Genomic DNA, 18,732 nt, shown 5'->3' with positions numbered 1-18,732 from the left:
CAGTTGTCCTTTTTTTGCAGCTTTTATTATGCAAAATCAGATTTTGGCTAGTGCCTAGCCATTATTAATGCACTAATTTCTGATCTCGGTGCATGGTAGTTCCCCGTTGTTTGGGCGTCAGTCACAGTTCTTTGAATTGGTAGTATTCAATGAACTGTGACTGATGCCCAAACAACAGGGAACTAACATGCATCGAGATTAGAAAATAGTTCATTGATAATGGCTAGGCACTAGCCAAAATCTGGTTTTGCATAATAAAACCTGCAAAAATTAGGATGACTGATTGCTGCACTGTATAATTTATAAACCACATAACAGTCACTGAGTGAACCCACTTTCTGAATGGAAGGTAACCTGATGATAAAATGTGTATTGAACAACACCACTTGATAACTGATTTGTCTCAACATTAGTAAATACATTGTCAAGGCAAGTAGTTTGTCTTGTTAAGTGATCATTAATACAGAACAGGTCACATGCTCATAGCATACTGTGTAGGTTAATTTGTTTGTATCATTAGTCTTATATCAATACTTGAGTCACCAAAAATTAAAATCCTATATTTATGCCATTTCTCAAAGTGTACAATCACTTTCTGTAAAACCTGCACAGATACTTAAATATCACTATCTGTTGTGCAGTTATATAGGTACAATTATGAGTTTTTACATGGGCAGGACAATGCCACTGTTTCCAGTAAATTTTCTATACAGTTATCACTCACAGTAATGCAAGTCTATGCCACTACTAACATACATTGGTGGATGACAGAGGGGCAGGGGGTGATAGAATCCCTGTACATATTTAGCAATTGTGAAGCACTGCCAGGTAAATAAGTTTGGGTAAAACATCTTGCAGGTAAGATTAGCTCTCTGAACTGCTGTAGAAAGAGCAATGTATACATTCAACATGATGATCTTGTGTTTGTTGCTTCATTCCATTTCGACATCAAAGTGAAAGTAGTCCCATACTCAGGAACTGAGCACAGGGGAGCAGATGCAGCAATCCTACATTGCTTCACTTGGTGAGGTTGTACTGGTCATGGTCTGCTTTTGTCTTCCTTTGACCTATAACAAAGTGTCAAGTATGTATCTGTGTTGTGTGAATGACTTTGATGAGTACATGTACAGTGTACTGCTGAGTTTGTGTTTTTATGGACAAAGGGAAGCAAGAGGGTGAAACCTGATGCGGGCACAGAGCCAACTCCTCCAAAATTGCACTGAGGGAGCTGCTGAGCTTAAACCCCCATCTGATGAACAGACAGTGTCACGTGCCGTCACATTGATAGACACTGTGAGAAGGTATGGAATTTAATCCAGGACACTGGCACAAAATGTGATCAGGAACTTTATGCCACCACCTATCATTCCTTTTCCAGCCGAATACTGGCAGTCAAAATTTTCCATCACCGGAATGACTCACATCCAAGTAAAAATTGACCACACAGAAGTGTGTTAGCAACCTTGGGTATGGAGATGGGGTCATTTCACCACAGTTCTAGAAATTTCTACATGGTATGCCTACTGCAGTGTTAATATTGCCAATTCCTGTAAACATTCTCCTGTCAGTATAGTAATTCTTCCCCAAATGTCATGTAATGGTGGAATCAAACATACTTTCTACATCATTTATCCACAAAATTGAAATGCTCAGTGGAGATAAGGTGTTTATTTATTTTCATCCACTGATAAACATTTACTTGCTGTCAATTTCATCAGGAGTAAAGCTGACAACTGAACATGTGATTGAAGCCTCTTCAGTGATGTGCGGATTATTACACTTAAATTAAGAAAATAGTAACTCACAACCAAAATGTAAAAAACACGACTGACTCTTCCAGCTTACATTATTAAACTCAGGCAAAATATTGAGGATCTAAGTGTGCTACATAAATCAACTAAATTGCAAATATTTAAGGATAAGTACAATCAAGTTAAAAAACAATTTCAGCAACAACTCTCAAATTTAAGAAAACAGATCCTAGGTAAGGAAATAGCTCAGTCAACAAATATATGGAAGACTTCATGGAATATAATAAATAGATATTGCAAAGCCACCCCCAAGTTAGAGGCTCAAATTGTCAGAATCCAACATGAAGGAAACCCTATTAATGATCCAGATAAAATCTGCAATATATTTAATGAATATTTTATATCTTCAGCTGTGAATCCAGTTAACAACACAGGTCTGTCTTGGATGGTAAAGCCTTACCCTAGGCTGGCTACTGCTTTTGAATTTAAGGAAGTGAGTATGGAGGAAATAGAAAAAATAATAAATAACTTAAAGAATAAGACCTCATCTGGCTGGGATGGACTGAGTAGTATTATAATTAAAAAATGCAATAAGGAATTAGTCGGAATAATTACCTGCATGATCAACAGTAGTATCAGGGAGCACACATTTCCAAATATATTGAAGAAAAGTGCAGTTCAACCTGTGCATAAAAAAGGATCGATAGAAGAGCTATCAAACTTCAGGCCCATATCACTAATACCAACTTTTGGTAAAATATTTGAAATTGTTTTGTTGACACATCTTACTGATTATATCACAAGGAATAATTTACTAGCAGAAACACAGCATGGCTTCAGAAAGCATCACAGTACCATTACGGCAATTACCGACTTTCTCCACAAGGTGTATGATGCCGTGGATGAGGAAATGCAGACAGCAGGGATATTTCTAGAACTTACTAAAGCATTTGATTCAGTGAACCATGAGCTACTACTAAGCAAACTGGAAACTTACAATATAAATGCCACATCCATACAACTACTAATCACTTATCTAACCAATCATAAGCAGTGTACAAAGCTGAGTTATCAAATTAATGATCAGATTAAACATTTCCAATCCAGCTATGAAACAGTAAAACAAAGTGTACCTCAGGGCTCAGTAATGGGCCCTTTCCTTTTCCTGGTCTACATTAATGATTTAGGGGCACCTCTGTACCCCTGGTTAGTAAGTTATGCAGATGATACCTCACTTTTGTTCTTTTGCAAACAAATGAATGACTTGACATTAGCTGCAAGTGATGGCTTAAGTCGAATAACTACTTACTTCCATGATCAAGGTCTAAAAGTCAATATTAGCAAATCCCAGCTATTACCATTTAAACTTGGTAATTCATACCAAACCTGTATTGATAATATAAATGGCATCAAAAAAGTAGACAATGACAAATGTAAATTTTTGGGGATATACCTAGACAAAAATCTTAGATGGGTAGACTATATCGATTTTGTATGCAATAAAATCAGCAGTTCACTGCACTTAATTAGCAAATTATCAAAATTTGCCTCTGAACAAACATTAAAACTGCTTATTATGGGACAATATTTTCATATATTAACTATGGAATAGAGGTATGGGGATGTGCTGCTGATAGACACATGAACAGAGTCCTAACACTGCAGAAAAGAGCAATCAGGACCATGCATTGACTCGGAAACAGAGAGTCATGTAGGGAAACCTTTGTACTACATTAATATCTTAACAATATATTCCTTGTATCTGTACAAATTAATAACATTCTTTGTGGACCATAAAAATAATGAAACTAAGTGCTCTGATGTGCATACCCATAACACAAGACAAAAAGATTGCTTCTTCAGAAACAGAACTAAACTAAAGACAACAGGTCATAGTCCTTGGATTAATGGCCAGATATGGTTTGACAAACTGCCAAGTGCTATAAGATGCCACAGAGGTAAAGTATTTAAAAGGGAATTAAAATAATTCTTAACTCTCAAATGTTTGTACTCATAGAATGAATACTGATATTAAAATGCAGCTACTCTTAAATGTAGGCCTAACTCTTCATTTATACAATGTACTATTCTGAGGTGATTGTAATATATATTATTTTTGTAACAACATTCTGTAAATTCAAATACCTATACTATGTAACAACTGTAAGTTGCATTATGAAGTACTGTACCATATATTGCCAAGTGCATCACCCATAAAAGGCTTCTTGTACATGTGAATTGCAAATTCCTACTGTTTGTACAAAAATTGTATAAAAATGCTATGACATTTGCAAAAGTCACCAGTTGGTGACTACATGCAAAAAAAAAGACAAAAAATAAACAAAAAAAGTCAATACATATATTCCCAAATGGTGTTTGTGGATAATAATAGGTTTAGGATGAATTTAGCAGTTCACGGCCACAGTACTACAAGTGGAAATGATTTCTCCCTCTTGGTTCAAAATGGAGATTTGTATTCAAGTGCAAAAGATTGCAACAGGATGCCAGTGGACTGCAAGAAGAAAACTGAACATTCCCATGTATCCATATAAATGGAAAGTTGACATATCCAGACCACGTAGAGCTTTTAAAAGCAAGTGACCAGTCAGTGTGTAAAAATAGTTGAGATAAGGCACTAAAAGTAAGTGGCCAGTCAGTATGTGAAAATAATCAAACAGTGAAAGTGAAAGAAAAAATTACAAGTACCCAGTACATGTGTCAAAGCAAATAAGCTACTGTATATTTGTATTTTAGAACAAGTAAAGTTCCAAGGAGCAGCAGTGATTTTTTTATGGCAGGCACTGGGGAAATCACTTTGTCACTACCATATCTGTCCAGTATGATCAAGAAGCTAGACACAGATGTAAGCATGTAATCTGCTAGTGAAAGAAGAATGTACAAACAAAGTTAGTAAACTGATGTTCTGTTATAGAACAAACGAGACCTACTCCTCTTTGAGGATGACTCATTATTTGTACAGATAAGTATCAGCCCTTGAAAAATAAAACTGATGACCTGAGGGTTTTGTTAGGAATAAACTAAATTATGTACTAGTGAACCTGGCAATGTTTTATAATTCCTAAACATGTATGGGAATTGGATATGGATCCTAATCTCCTTCCCCCGCCCCCTCCTCTCTGTTCATATTCTCCCTACTGACCCCACCCCACCATATCTATCTCCTCTCCCCATTTCTCTCTGACCTCAAGTTTTGTTTGTTACTAAAAATTCAGATTGAATAGTAGTATTCTATTCATAAGCCTAGAAGCCATGAATACAACATTCTTGTTTCCTGTGAAAACCGACTGCAAGGAACAAAACAGTACTTTGCTGTGTATACAATTTGTGTTTAAAAATGAATATAATGAGAAACACGGTATAAGGAAGAAACAATTCATCTAACAGTGAGAAAGAAAACAAAACTGTACATTTTCACAGCAGAACACAGCAAACATTTTCTTTCTCACAGTCCATTTTAACAGAAAACTAGTATGTTGATCTTTAAAAGAATATATGGCCTATGACTGTCTAAATGTTTACTAGGGTACCATGTAAGAATTTGAAATAAACTAAACAAAAGAACTTCATGAGATTTTTGGTAACAATGTTTCCCTATTATATTTGTATGTCATATATATATTAAAAATATTTAGCCTACATACATGAAAATGTTTATTACAGTACTATGTAAAAGTCTGAAGGAAATCAGTGAAGAACATTTTGAGATTTCTACTAACATTGTTTCCCCTGATGACATGTATTAAAAAAGTTTGTAACCTCTTTCCATCTAAGTGTTTATTAGAGTGTTGTGCAAATATTCAAAGTAAATTGGTCAAGTACATTTCCAGATTTTTGAGAGCAATGTTAAATGATGACTTGTCTTTATACAGCGTGTTCCCATAAGAGCATGCAAAAATTTAGCAGGAAATAGAAGATGCTCCAGTGAACAATTTGAGGTAGGGAACCTGGGGTCAGAAGAGCCAGCTGAAGGAGGTAATAGGAACAAAATTACATTACTGTGTACGTTTTTACTTACATTTGTTAACTGCAGAAGCCATCATTGACGCAATGAATGTACCATTTGTAATGTATCTTAGAAAATGTGCTAAAACTGATGGCCATGAACCTCAATGCAAGCATGACAAGATTGTGACACACACTGACAAGTATCTCCGGTGTGTTTCGAATCACATCACAAGCAGTTACAATTCTGGAAACTAATTCCATCTCTGTATTGACTGGGGTCTCATACATAAGTGACTTTAGATATCCCCATAGGAAATGATCAATGGGATTCAGGTCAAGTGCTCTTGCAGGCCACAGAACAGTACCTTCCTTTCCAATCCAGTGACCAGGATATACTGTACCAGTACTGCTCCATCGTATTGTACTGTACATCTCTGTATAGCACTGAGAAATGAATGAGTCTGTTGTTGATTCACAGCACGTTCTCTCAAGGGACAATGTAAGTATGATACAACAGAGTCACCTTATGGACAAGTAAAGTAAACTAAACCTGCATCATGACTTCCTGGTAATCAGATTCATCCTCCTCCTTTCCCTGTAAGAAATAATGAATATACATGTAAATAAACAGAACAGTACATGAACGCATGTTAGTTGCAAACTCATAATTGTGTCTGTATACTGCACAACAGATTGTGATATTGAAGTATTTGTGGAAGCTTTGCAGAAAATGATTACACACCTGAGAAATGTCCTAAATAAAGGACTTAAATTTTTGATGATGTAAATACTGATGTAAGGCTAATGACACTTAAACAACTTAACCTTCTCAGTATGCTAAGATCACATGCCCTGTTCCATATTAATGATAACTATAGAGGCCAAATGGTTGCCTTCATAATGTAATTACTAATGTTGAGACAAATCAGTATGAAATAGGGTTGTTCAATACACATTTTATCATACCATACAGGTATTCAGTTACAATTAAAAACTAAAACGTCTGACTCCAATGAAATGAAGTACAGTAGGCTTCTGAATATGGATGTAGTGTTGCTAACCTCTTAAGCAAGTACTTTGTTTATGTTACTGACAACTTGGGGTTATCAGGTTCAGTAAACAGTGCAATGGAATATCTGAGGCCAGTCATTGCAAATAACTTCACTAAAATGGAAATGACACTCACTTCTCCTGAAGAAGTAACAGCTATAATAAAATCGTTAAAATCAAAGTACTCTAGTCGTTATGATAACATATCAATGAAGTTAATCAAAGAGTGTTCATCTGAGTTGAGTGCTGTCTTATGTTATTTGTGTACTCAGTCTCTTATCAGTTGAAAATTACGAGACTGGCTAAAATACACTGAAGTTAAGCTTCTTTACAAGATGAGGGATAAAGAGATATGGGCAAACTATTGATCACTTTCACTTTTGCCAGCTTTTTCAAAAATATTTGAAAAGGATGTGTGCAAGCATCTTCTTAATATACTGACAGTAAATAATATATCCCCATCACAGTCTGAGTTCCTTATGGGTTCCAATACAGAGAAGGCTATTTACACATACAGTGAGAATGTACTTAATTCATTAGATAAAAATTCAGAGTCAGCTGGCATTTTCTGCAACCTGTCAAAAGCCTTTTACTGTATGAATCATAGCATTCCCTTAAGTAAATTAGAATATAGGGTGCCCATTAAGTTTCTTTACAACTTCAAAATTTTATTACAACGGCAGTTGTAGAAATATTTTAACAACATTCCTTTTATTGTAATCAGTGTTTATAAAATTTTTATTCACAGTGTTTAATAGCCCTCTATATGGGCACCTTTAGTTGCACAAAGCACATCAAGACAGTACTCGATTTCTTGCCATGTTTGCTGTAGCATAGTGTCATGAATGGTGGAAATGGCATTACGAATCATGTGCTTCAAGTCAGCAATGTCCCGTATCCATGTTTGATACATGATATCTTTTGCATACCCCCATAATAAAAAGTCCAAGGGAGTGATATCTGGTGAGTGCAGTGGCCAAGGAATTGGCCCATCCCTCCCAATCCATTTGCCTGGAAATGTTTCATTGAGGAACTGACAAACATGCAGTCCCCAATATGGTGGTGCACCATCTTGCTGGAAAATGGTAGTTGGTTTTAAATCAGTCAGTTGTGGTGCTTCATATTCGGTCAGAAGGTCAAGGTAAATATCTGCAGTAATTGTTGACTTATTGAAGAAAAATGGACCAATTATTCGGTTGCACATGATTCCACACCACACATTCACTTTTGGACTATCCCAGTGAAGCTCCCTAGTCACATAGGGGTGTTCAGATCCCCAGATTTTCACATAGTGTCTGTTTAATGTCCCAGAAACATGAAAAGTTGCCTCATCACTGAAACTAACTTGCTTGAGGAATGCTTCATCCTCTGAAAGGCGTTCCAGCATGTTGAGTGAAAACTCTGTCCATTTTGGCTCTCATTTGGCTCAAGTGTTGTAACAGTTGCTCTTTGTAAGTGTACAACCATAAGTTCTTGTGGAGGACCTTATGTATTGTTGAACGTGGTAGTTGCAGCTGTCTAGCAGCAGTGCAGATAGACTTCGTAGGTGAACGAGTGAAAGTGTTTAAAACGTGATCGATGTTTTTCTCGGATGTTCTTGGTCACCCGCTCCTCCCTTTATCTAACACTGTACCTGTCTCTATAAATTTTTTGTGCCATGCACAGATTGAAGGGCGCAGTGGTGGATCTCTTCCATACTTCGTTCTGAAATTTCATTGAGTCTCAGTTAACCAGGACACACATTGTGCCTTGCCTTGAAGAGTTGCCATTTTGTAGAGGTTCAGTTCCTTCCATCAACAGAGTACCTGAAACACAAAATTTTAGTATATATAAAAACTTTAGTAAACAGTGATTACAATAAAAGAAATTTTGTTAAAATATTTCAACAGCTGCTGTTGCAATAAAATTTTGAAGTTGTAAAGAGACTTTATGGGCACCGTGTACTATGGTGTCACTGGCAGTGCTGCAAAATGGTTCGAGACTTACTTAGCTAACAGGAAACAAAGGGCGCCATTGCAAAGTACCTGTCGAGTAAGCAATCAGCCTTCATCTGATACGGAATTAATTACAGTGGTGTTCCTCAAGGTATGTCCACCACTCCCATTTCTGCTACAGATCTGGAGCCAGATCCAGATCCAAAACCACAACAACTAGGAAACAGTGTTCTACACACATTTGTGATGAATACTGGTGCTAGTGTTATAACAGCTTTAAATGTTCCACCTGCTTCTCCTGTAACTTACAAAGCCAAAGAATGCCACAACTCTAACTGTGATGATCATAATCGTAACAGTTTGATATGGTTCACGCAATTTCACATGCTTACCGATACTACATCTCTCTGGTACATGAGTTTAACACACAAACAAAGCTGTCAAGCGAAATGAAATGAAAAATGAAATGTCGTGTGGCTAAGGCCCCCCGTCGGGTAGACCGTTCGCCTGGTGCGGGTCTTTTGATTTGACGCCACTTCGGCGACCTGCGTGTTGATGGGGATGAAATGATGATGATTAGGACAACACAACACCCAGTCCCTGAGCGGAGAAAATCTCCGACCCAGCCGGGAATCGAACCCGGGACCTTAGGCTTGACATTCCGTCACGCTGACCACTCAGCTACCGGGGCCGAACTAAGCAAGCAGTTGACAGCACATGCATACAGCAGCTATGTTACAACTTATCTCATTAAATTGAAGCTACCTTAAAATAATTCAAATAGAATAATCAATAATGAGAGTGATGGGCTATGTATACACAACTCAGAGCCAATATCAATTAAATTAAATAAATCAAATTAAGATGGGACCTCACCAAAACCACAAGTGTTTCAAATTGTACATAGGACATCCCACATATGCAGCAGCTTTCTTATTGTACAGTCTTCTAGGTGTGAATATGCTGATGATAATTTATTGTCATCCAACAGTCCTCGGGATCCATATGTTAAAGTAAAATCAATAGAGAAGTACGGCATTGGTGTGTACACTGCCCTTTGGGTTGTTAATCAGTCTCCAGAATGAGTATAAGACATTTTCCAAAACTGAACATCTGATTAGCAATAGCGATTTCGACCTTTGTTTGTATGTATGAATTTGGTGGTACTTCACACAGAACATTTTACATTTATGCTGTAACTTGGAACTCACAGAACAGGTGTAGTTCTCACATGTCTTAGTACTATCCATTGAATTATCATGTTTAGGGTTCCTCATTTCTACTGCAGCCTCTAATCCACCACATCTTGGAAGCTGGACATTCCGTACAAATATATGGTCAGCAGTATAATTTTTGAACTGGTAGACAATTTTTCCTCTTTCTAGACTGAAATATATTCAGATGAAAACACTTCCTACTGAATCAGATGTATGCACACAAGGTGAGATCACAAGACATACACAGTGTAAATGTATTGATGATGATTTATTGCTACCTAAAACTCCTTAAACATACATTCAGCTAGCATGTTTCACGCACTATGGTCAAAGACTGCACCTGAGTGCTTCAGTAGTTAGGTTTTTGAATCTCTGCATATTAATCTAATTTGTTGTTGTTGTTGTTGTGGTCTTCAGTCCTGAGACTGGTTTGATGCAGTTCTCCATGCTACTCTATCCTGTGGAAGCTTCTTCATCTCCCAGTACTTACTGCAACCTACATCCTTCTGAATCTGCTTAGTGTATTCATCTCTTGGTCTCCCTCTATGATTTTTACCCTCCACGCTGCCTTCCAATGCTAAATTTGTGATCCATTGACGCCTCAGAACATGCCCTACCAACCGGTCCCTTCTTCTTGTCAAGTTGTGCCACAAACTCCTCTTCTCCCCAATTCTTTTCAATACCTCCTCATTACTTATGTGATCTACCCATCTAATCTTCAGCATTCTTCTGTAGCACCACATTTCAAAAGCTTCTATTCTCTTCTTGTCCAAACTATTTATCATCCATGTTTTAGTTCCATACATGGCTACACTCCATACAAATACTTTCAGAAATGACTTCCTGACACTTAAATTTATACTCGATGTTAACAAATTTCTGTTATTCGGAAATGCTTTTGTTGCCATTGCCAGTCTATATTTTATATCGTCTCTACTTTGACCATCATCAGTTATTTTGCTCCCCAAATAGCAGAACTCCTTTACTACTTTAAGTGTCTCATTTCCTAATCTAATTCACTCAGTATCACCTGACTTAATTCGACTACATTCAATTATCCTCATTTTGCTTTTGTTGATGTTCATCTTATATTCTCATTTCAAGACACTGTCCATTCCGTTCAACTGCTCTTCCAAGTCCTTTGCTGTCTCTGACAGAATTACAATGTCATCGGCGAACGACAAAGTTTATATTTCTTCTCCATGGATTTTAATACCTATTCCGAATTTCTCTTTTGTTTCCTTTACTGCTTGCTCAATATACAGATTGAATAACATCGGGGAGAGGCTACAACCCTGTCTCACTCTCTTCCCAACCACTGCTTCCCTTTCATGCCCCTCGACTCTTTTAACTGCCATCTGGTTTCTGTACAAATTGTAAATAGCCTTTCGCGCCCTGTATTTTACGCCTGCCACCTTTAGAATTTGAAAGAGAGTATTCCAGTCAACATTGTCAAAAGCTTTCTCTAAGTCTACAAATGCTAGAAATGTAGGTTTGCCTTTCCTTAATCTTTCTTCTAAGATAAATCGTAAGGTCAGTATTGCCTCACGTGTTGCAACATTTCTACGGAATCCAAACTGATCTTCCCCGAGGTCGGCTTCTACCAGTTTTTCCATTTGTCTGTAGAGAATTCACATTAGTATTTTGCAGCTGTTAGTATTTTGCAGCTGTAACTTATTAAATCTAATTTATTAGGCACAATTCCTGTGTTTTCGTCAGGGTCTGCAGTAGAGTTGCACAGCACATGCCGATAGTCTGTTTATCTGCATGGTTCAGTTTTCCATGATCTTTAATATGGACAGGGACTGCGATTGTTGAGTGCTGATGCGAGCCAAGTTAATGACATTTCTCTCTCTGCTTCAGGCTGTGATGGCTTTGGTTACACAGCTTGAGGCTGCAGTGGATGGGTACAACTGTTGTGGGCCGGCCGTGGGGATCCAACGGATGTCCAGCACATCTGACTCCTCCAATCAGTTCTTACTGGTGGCCAGCCCAGTTACTACTCGCACTGAGGTTGACCCTTTACCTGTGGTCGAGTGGAAGGTCGCCCTGCGGCGTACCAGGCAGTGAAAGACTTCCCAGGTGGCTGCACATAAGGCCTCCCCGATTTGTCTGACAAACAAGTTCCATGTGCTGTCTGTGGCTGACACTGTCACTGAGCCAGATGCTATTGCCTGCCCTGTTTCAGAGGAAATCTCTCAGCCTGAAAGATCCACACAATCACAGAGGGTGAGATTATTGATAATTGGGAGCTCCAATGTTAGGCGTGTCATGGGGAACCTTAGGGACATGGCTGCCAAGAAGGGAAATAAAACCAATGTGCACTCTGTGTGCATACCAGATGGTGTCATTCCAGATGTGGAACGGGTCCTCCCAGATGCCATCAAGAGCACAGGGTGCACCCAACTGCAGGTGGTTGCTCACATCGGTACCAACGATGTGTGTCACTTCGGATCAGAAGAGACTTTCTCTGGTTTCAAATGACTAACAGAAGTGGTAAAGGCTGCCAGACTTGCTTGCAAGATGAAAGCAGAGCTGACCATTTGCAGCATAGTCAACAGGAACGATTGCAGACCTCTGGTACAGAGCCAAGTGGAGGGTCTGAATCAGAGGCTCAGACGGTTCTGCGACTGTGTAGGCTGTGGATTCCTCGACTTGCGCCAAAGGGTGGTTGGGTTTCAGGTTTTGCTGAATAGGTCAGGTATCCACTATACGCAGGAGGCAGCTAGATGGCTAGCAGGGGCTGTGTAACATGGACTGGGCAGTTTTTTAGGTTAGAGGGTCTTGGGAAAACACATGGGCTTCAGTCACAAAGGGTGCAGGCCGAACACAGGAAGAATATAGATACAGGAACCATTGGCATAACAGTTGTAACTAGTCATAGCTGTGCTGGGAAAGTACCAGAGCTCTAAGTGCTAATAGAAAGCACTGATGCTTAAATAATTATAGGCACTGAAAGCTGGCTAAAGTCAGAGATAAGCTCAGCCGAAATTTTTGCGGAGAACCTAAAGGTGTTTCGTAAGGATAGGCTACACACAGTTGGCGGTGGTATGTTTGTTGCTGTTAGAAGTAGTTTATCTTGTTGCAGAATTGAAGTAGATAGTTCCTGTAAGTTAGTACGGACAGAGGTCGTTCTTGGCAACCAGAATAAAATAATAATTGGATCCTTATACTGACCTCCCAATTCACATGATACAGTTGCTGAAAGGTTCAAGGAAAACTTGAGTTTGATTTCAAACATGTACCCAACTCATACGATTATAGTCGATGGTGACTTTAATTTACCCTCGATATGTTGGCGAAAATACATGTTTCATTCCAGAGGTACACACAAAACATCATCCGAAATTGTGCTAAATGCATTTTCTGAAAATTATTTTGAGTAGTTAGTTCATGAGCCCACACGAATAGTAAATGTTTGTGAAAACACACTTGACCTCTTAGCAACAAATAATCGTGGGTTAATAATGAGCACCAAAATGGATACAGGGATTAGTGAACATAGGGTTGTCATAGCAAGATTGAATATTGTAACCCCCAAATCCCCCAAAAATAAACCTATTTAAAAAAGCAGATAAAAATTCACTTGACACCTTCCTGAGAGACAATGTCCACTCATTCCAAATTAACAATATACGTGTAGACCAGGTGTGGCTTGAATTCAAAGAAATAGTATCAGCAGCAATTGAGAGATTTATACCAAATAAATTAACAAACGATGGAGCTGATCCTCCTTGGTACACAAAATGGGTCGGAACACTGTTGCAGAAACAACAAAACAAACATGCCTAATTTAAACAGACGCAAAATCCCCAACATTGGCGACCTACAGAAGCTCAAATGCAAGATGCTTATAACAGTTTTCACAATGAAACTTTGCCTCAAAACCTGGCAGAAAATCCAAAGAGATTCTGGTCCCATGTGAAGTATGTTAGCAGCAAGACACAATCAATGCCTTCTCTGCACGATAGCAATGGAGATACTATCGAAGATAGTGCTTCCATAGCAGAGTTACTAAACACAGCCTTCCGAAATGCATTCACAAGAGAAGATGAAGTAAATATTCCAGAATTCGAATCAAGAACAGCTGCCAACATGAGTAACGCAGAAGTAAATATCCTCGGAGCAGTGAAACAACTTAAATCACTTAATAAAAGCAAGTCTTCTGGTCCAGACTGTATACCAATTAGGTTCCTTTTAGAGTGTGCTGATGCATTAGCTTCATATTTAACAATCATATACAACTGTTTGCTTGACGAAAGATCCAAATCCAAAGACTGGAAATTTTCACAGGTCACACTAATATTCAAGAAAGGTAGTTGGAATAATCCCCTAAATTACAGGCACATATCATTAACATTGATATGCAGCAGGATCCTGGAACATATATTGTGTTCAAACATTATGAACATTTCCTGTAGGCTTTTGACAATGTACCACACAAGCAACTTGTAGTAAAATTGCGTGCTTATGGAATATCATCTCAGTTATGTGACTGGATTTGTGATTTCCTGTCAGAGAGGTCACAGTTTGTAGTAATTAACAGAAAGTCGGTTTGCAGATGATGCTGTTGTTTATCGACTAATAAAGTCATCAGAAGATCAAAACAAATTGCAAAATGATTTAGAAAAGATATCTGAATGGTGTGAAAATTGGCAGTTGACTCTAAATAACGAAAAGTGAGAGTTCATCCACATGAGTGGCAAAAGGAACTCAATAAACTTCAGTTACACCATAAATCAGTCAAATCTAAAGGTCGTAAATTCAACTAAATATTTAGGAATTACCATTATGAACAACTTAAATTGGAAGGCACACATAGAAAATGTTGTGGGGAAGGCTAACCAAAGACTGTGTTTTGTTGGCAGGACACTTAGAAAATGTAACAGATCTACTAACGAGATTGCCTACACTAAGCTTGTCTGTCCTGTTTTAGACTACTGCTGCACGGTGTGGGATCCTTACCAGATAAGATTGACAGAGTACATCGAAAAAGTTAAAAGAATGACAGCACATTTTGTATTACCGTGAACTATGGGAGAGAGTGTCACTGAAATGATACAGGATTTGGGCAGGACATCATTAAAAGAAAGGCGTTTTTATGTTGTGATGGAATCTTCTCACGAAATTCCAATCACCAACTTTCTCCTCCTAATGTAAAAATATTTTGCTGACACTGACCTACATAGGGAGAAATGATCACCACCATAAAGTAAGGGAAATTAGAGCTTTTACAGAAAGATACAGGTGTTCATTCTTTTCGCACACTATACGAGATTGGAATAATAGAGAATTGTGAAGGTGGTTCGATGAACCCTTTGCCAGGCACTTAAATGTAGATGTAGTTGTAGATGTAGAAATCCACATCCAATTATGACTCGAAAATTATGGTACATTCACATTATTCCTATAAAATGACAGTCAGCAATGGTAAATGTATGTGACGACACGGTGATATCTTACAAGAGTAAGACATTGCAACACAACATTTCAACATCAAAAACAGGCACCAGTGTGCGACACTAGTCCACAGCACACCCTGGATTTAATGCTGAGCAGAAGTCGGGAACACTAATCTTATTTCCCAACAGATAGTTGACAATGTAATCACAAAGCAGGTTAAGAAACATCCCTCTCATACTGAGAATCTCCATAGGGACCCATATCTCAAGAGTTCAAGTCACACAGGTTCAACACACTTGAATGCTTAAAGTTACTTGAAAGTGGTCCACATCTGTTCTCCCATTGCTCCTTATGCAAGTGGAATTACAAAAGGGGCCAACTTAGCAGTGATGTAAGACATTCTCCACAATGTCTTATATGCAGGCATGCAGAGTATTCATTGTTGTTACTTTAAGGTTTAGGGATTAGCAGAAACAACATCAAATTATTTAACACCATGCATCAGAAACTGCACATCACACCTCTCCTTTGTGGTGAATTGTAATGGTGCTTGTACAGGAAAATGTGCTGTAATAGTTCATACAGACATGTGTGTTGCTTTGACTCAGTTGGTATAGCACCACACTAGTGGCTGTAGAGTAGTAGTAGTAGATCATTCAACAGATTCGAACAGTATACCCCATGGCAAATCGGTATGATAGATTCATACTATGCATTGCAATAGGCTCACAACTAAGTGTAGTGGTAAATTCAGAAGGATTCTCAGCCAGCTGCACCACAGCGACTCTCACTATCTCGATGGTTGACATTATTATTTTTAAGTAACACCGATTTTCATCATAGGATGGCAATGTAAATTTGATATTGGTGGAAACAAAATGTTAAACAACAACTATATATTTAAGTGGTTCCTCACATGAATTATAAGTGTTTTACACTGTAAATAGTACATTTAACATTTCCGGCAGATTTATCTCCATCACTCAGCCATAGCGTCCAGCCCTACTAACTGTCAAGAATATATTGGCCAACTTGACCACCTAGATATAAGACTCAATTGCACTGGTGGAACTCGCAGACTGTTATGAATGAATGAATGAAATTTTATTGTTGTTTAGCTATTACAGCAATTGACAAAGTTAAGTTACACATATACAAGTTATACAGCATATATACAAGTGTTCAAGATCAATATGTCACTATTGGTTTTCCAGAAAATACAATATTTAAAATGAAATAATATGAAAACATTGCATCATGAATCACTCAGTTAAAGAAATTATGCTGCACTCTCCAAACTGGTACCACTATGATATTTTACAGCAATAAAATTCCTGAAGTGAGTAGCAAGGATTTGCACCTAATCAACTGAATAATTTGTTTTTAAATAAATCAAATTAAGCTTCTACCACATTCTAGTGGCAGTTTGTTAAACATCTTCATACCCACCACTTCGTAGCTGTTCAGTGACTTGGATAATCTGTAGTAAGGTATGTCGAGATGGCTACTATTTCTGGTTCCGTGAGAGTGTACATCTCTTCTATGATGGTACTCTGATAAGTTGCTCTTTATATGCAGTAGAGCAGTGTAAATATACATGTTTATAACATTTAATATTTTAATAAACGATTTATTGCAGCAAAATAGCCATTATAGTTATACATTAGATGACAATCATTTGAGAGTGAATTACAAGGATGTGTTGAGTGTCTGCATTTATAACAGTTAATATTTTTAAGTTGATAAAGAGTAGTTTGCAGTGGGCCTGTTTATCACTGTTTGTGATAATTCGAATTACTTTCCTCTGAAGTACCAAACTGTCCTGAAGGTGTGAGCTATTGCCCCATATTAAAAGCCCATAAGATATAATGCTTTGAAAAAAAGCAAAATAGGCTGATCTTACATAGGCCGCAGGTACATGGTTTTTTTAAATTCCTTAACAAATTCACCACTCTAGACAGCCTTGCACTAATGTATTTAATATGTGGCTCCCAAGTCAATTTACTATTATGACAATACCTAAGAACTTAACACTATCCATGAAGTCTTCTACTGGCAGAACTCTTAAACTAAATACAGTATTTTGAGTTTTACTCTCATTAAGCAGGAACCAATTGGCTCGAAACCAGACTGATGCCTGTGATATTGTGTCATTTGCCACATTTGTCTGAGCTGATATTGAAAAAAGTGGTATCATCTGCATAGAGAATGGAGTGAGTATTTATGTAAGATGGTAGATCATTTGTCATTAGGATAAATAGCAGAGGTCCTAATACTGAGTCTTGTGGCACATTGCACTTAACTTCAGCTAGCTGTGATCTCTGTTTACCAATACAAACAATTTCTTTGCATTTGCTGAGGAAAGATTTGAAAATGATGTCAACTTCACTGTTTGTGATTCTGTAATAAACTAGTTTGTTGAGGAGTGAAATATGCTCCACACAATCGAAGGATTTGCTTAGATCACAAAATGTAGCCAGAGCAAAATTTTTTCGTTCATAAGCATTAAGCACTTTTTAAATCAGGGAGTCAATGGCATGGACTGTGGATTTTCCTTTCCTAAAGCCAAATTGTACCACAGTAATAATGTTATTACGCGTCAGATAATCAAACAACTGGGAGTTGATGATGGATTCCAAAACTTTAGATAAAGTAGGTGTCACAGATATTGGGCGATAGCTAGATGGGCAATTTTTGTCTCCTTTTTGTAAATGGGCACCACCCTGGATAATTTTAATACATCTGGGAATACTCCTTCAACTGAACATCTGTTTATACATTTAGTAAGAGGATATACTATGTGCCCAATTATCTTTCTTAACATATTACAAGAAATACGGGAGGATGACGGTTCAATCCCGCATCCGGCCATCCTGATTTAGGTTTTCCGTGATTTCCCTAAATCACTCCAGGCAAATGCTGGGATGGTTCCTTTGATACGGCACAGCCGACCTCCTCCCCCGTCCTTCCATAATCCGATGAGACCGATGACGTCGCTGTTTGGTCTCTTCTCCCAAACAACCCAACAACCAACTACAAGAAATACCATATATATCTTCACTATCAGAGGGCCTAAAATTATTTACAATAGTTAAAACAACATCTGGTGTGACCTCTGTTAAGAAGAATTTATCTTTCAGGTTGTAGTCTACATTATGATATTTAATTAGATCAGCTACAGTTTCTTGAGGCCTCCCAATGCTTTCCCTAATTTGGTTAACAGATTTTATACAGTAGTTATTAAATTCCTCTACTGTAATTTCTACCCCAGCTTTCTGCTTGCTTTTGGCCACTGAATTTATTATAGTCCATGCTTTTTTGCATTTATTTTTTGATGACTCAATGCTGACTACGTTATGTCATTTTTTGGCCTCATTTAAAGCATACTTATGTTCCTTTTGTGCTCTTGAG

General features: G+C 37.8%; 2 long non-coding RNA genes across 2 annotated transcripts in view; one reads left to right on the top strand and one right to left on the bottom strand.

Annotated features, from left to right (window-relative positions):
- LOC124723168 overlaps positions 1-18,732 on the top strand; it is a 67,437-nt gene that overhangs the window by 17,747 nt on the left and 30,958 nt on the right. The window lies entirely within an intron of this gene.
- Positions 8,053-18,732, bottom strand: part of LOC124723169 — a 48,692-nt gene continuing 38,012 nt past the window's right edge. Inside the window, exon 4 of the long non-coding RNA XR_007006524.1 lies at positions 8,053-8,572. This is a non-coding gene — a long non-coding RNA (uncharacterized LOC124723169). The remainder of the gene's footprint in view (positions 8,573-18,732) is intronic.

This window comes from Schistocerca piceifrons, chromosome X, assembly GCF_021461385.2.
Source record: "Schistocerca piceifrons isolate TAMUIC-IGC-003096 chromosome X, iqSchPice1.1, whole genome shotgun sequence".
In the NCBI taxonomy this organism is placed as follows: Eukaryota; Metazoa; Arthropoda; class Insecta; order Orthoptera; family Acrididae; genus Schistocerca; species Schistocerca piceifrons.
The sequence above is the reverse complement of the archived record's forward strand: the minus strand, read 5'-3'. Positions and strand labels throughout refer to the sequence as shown.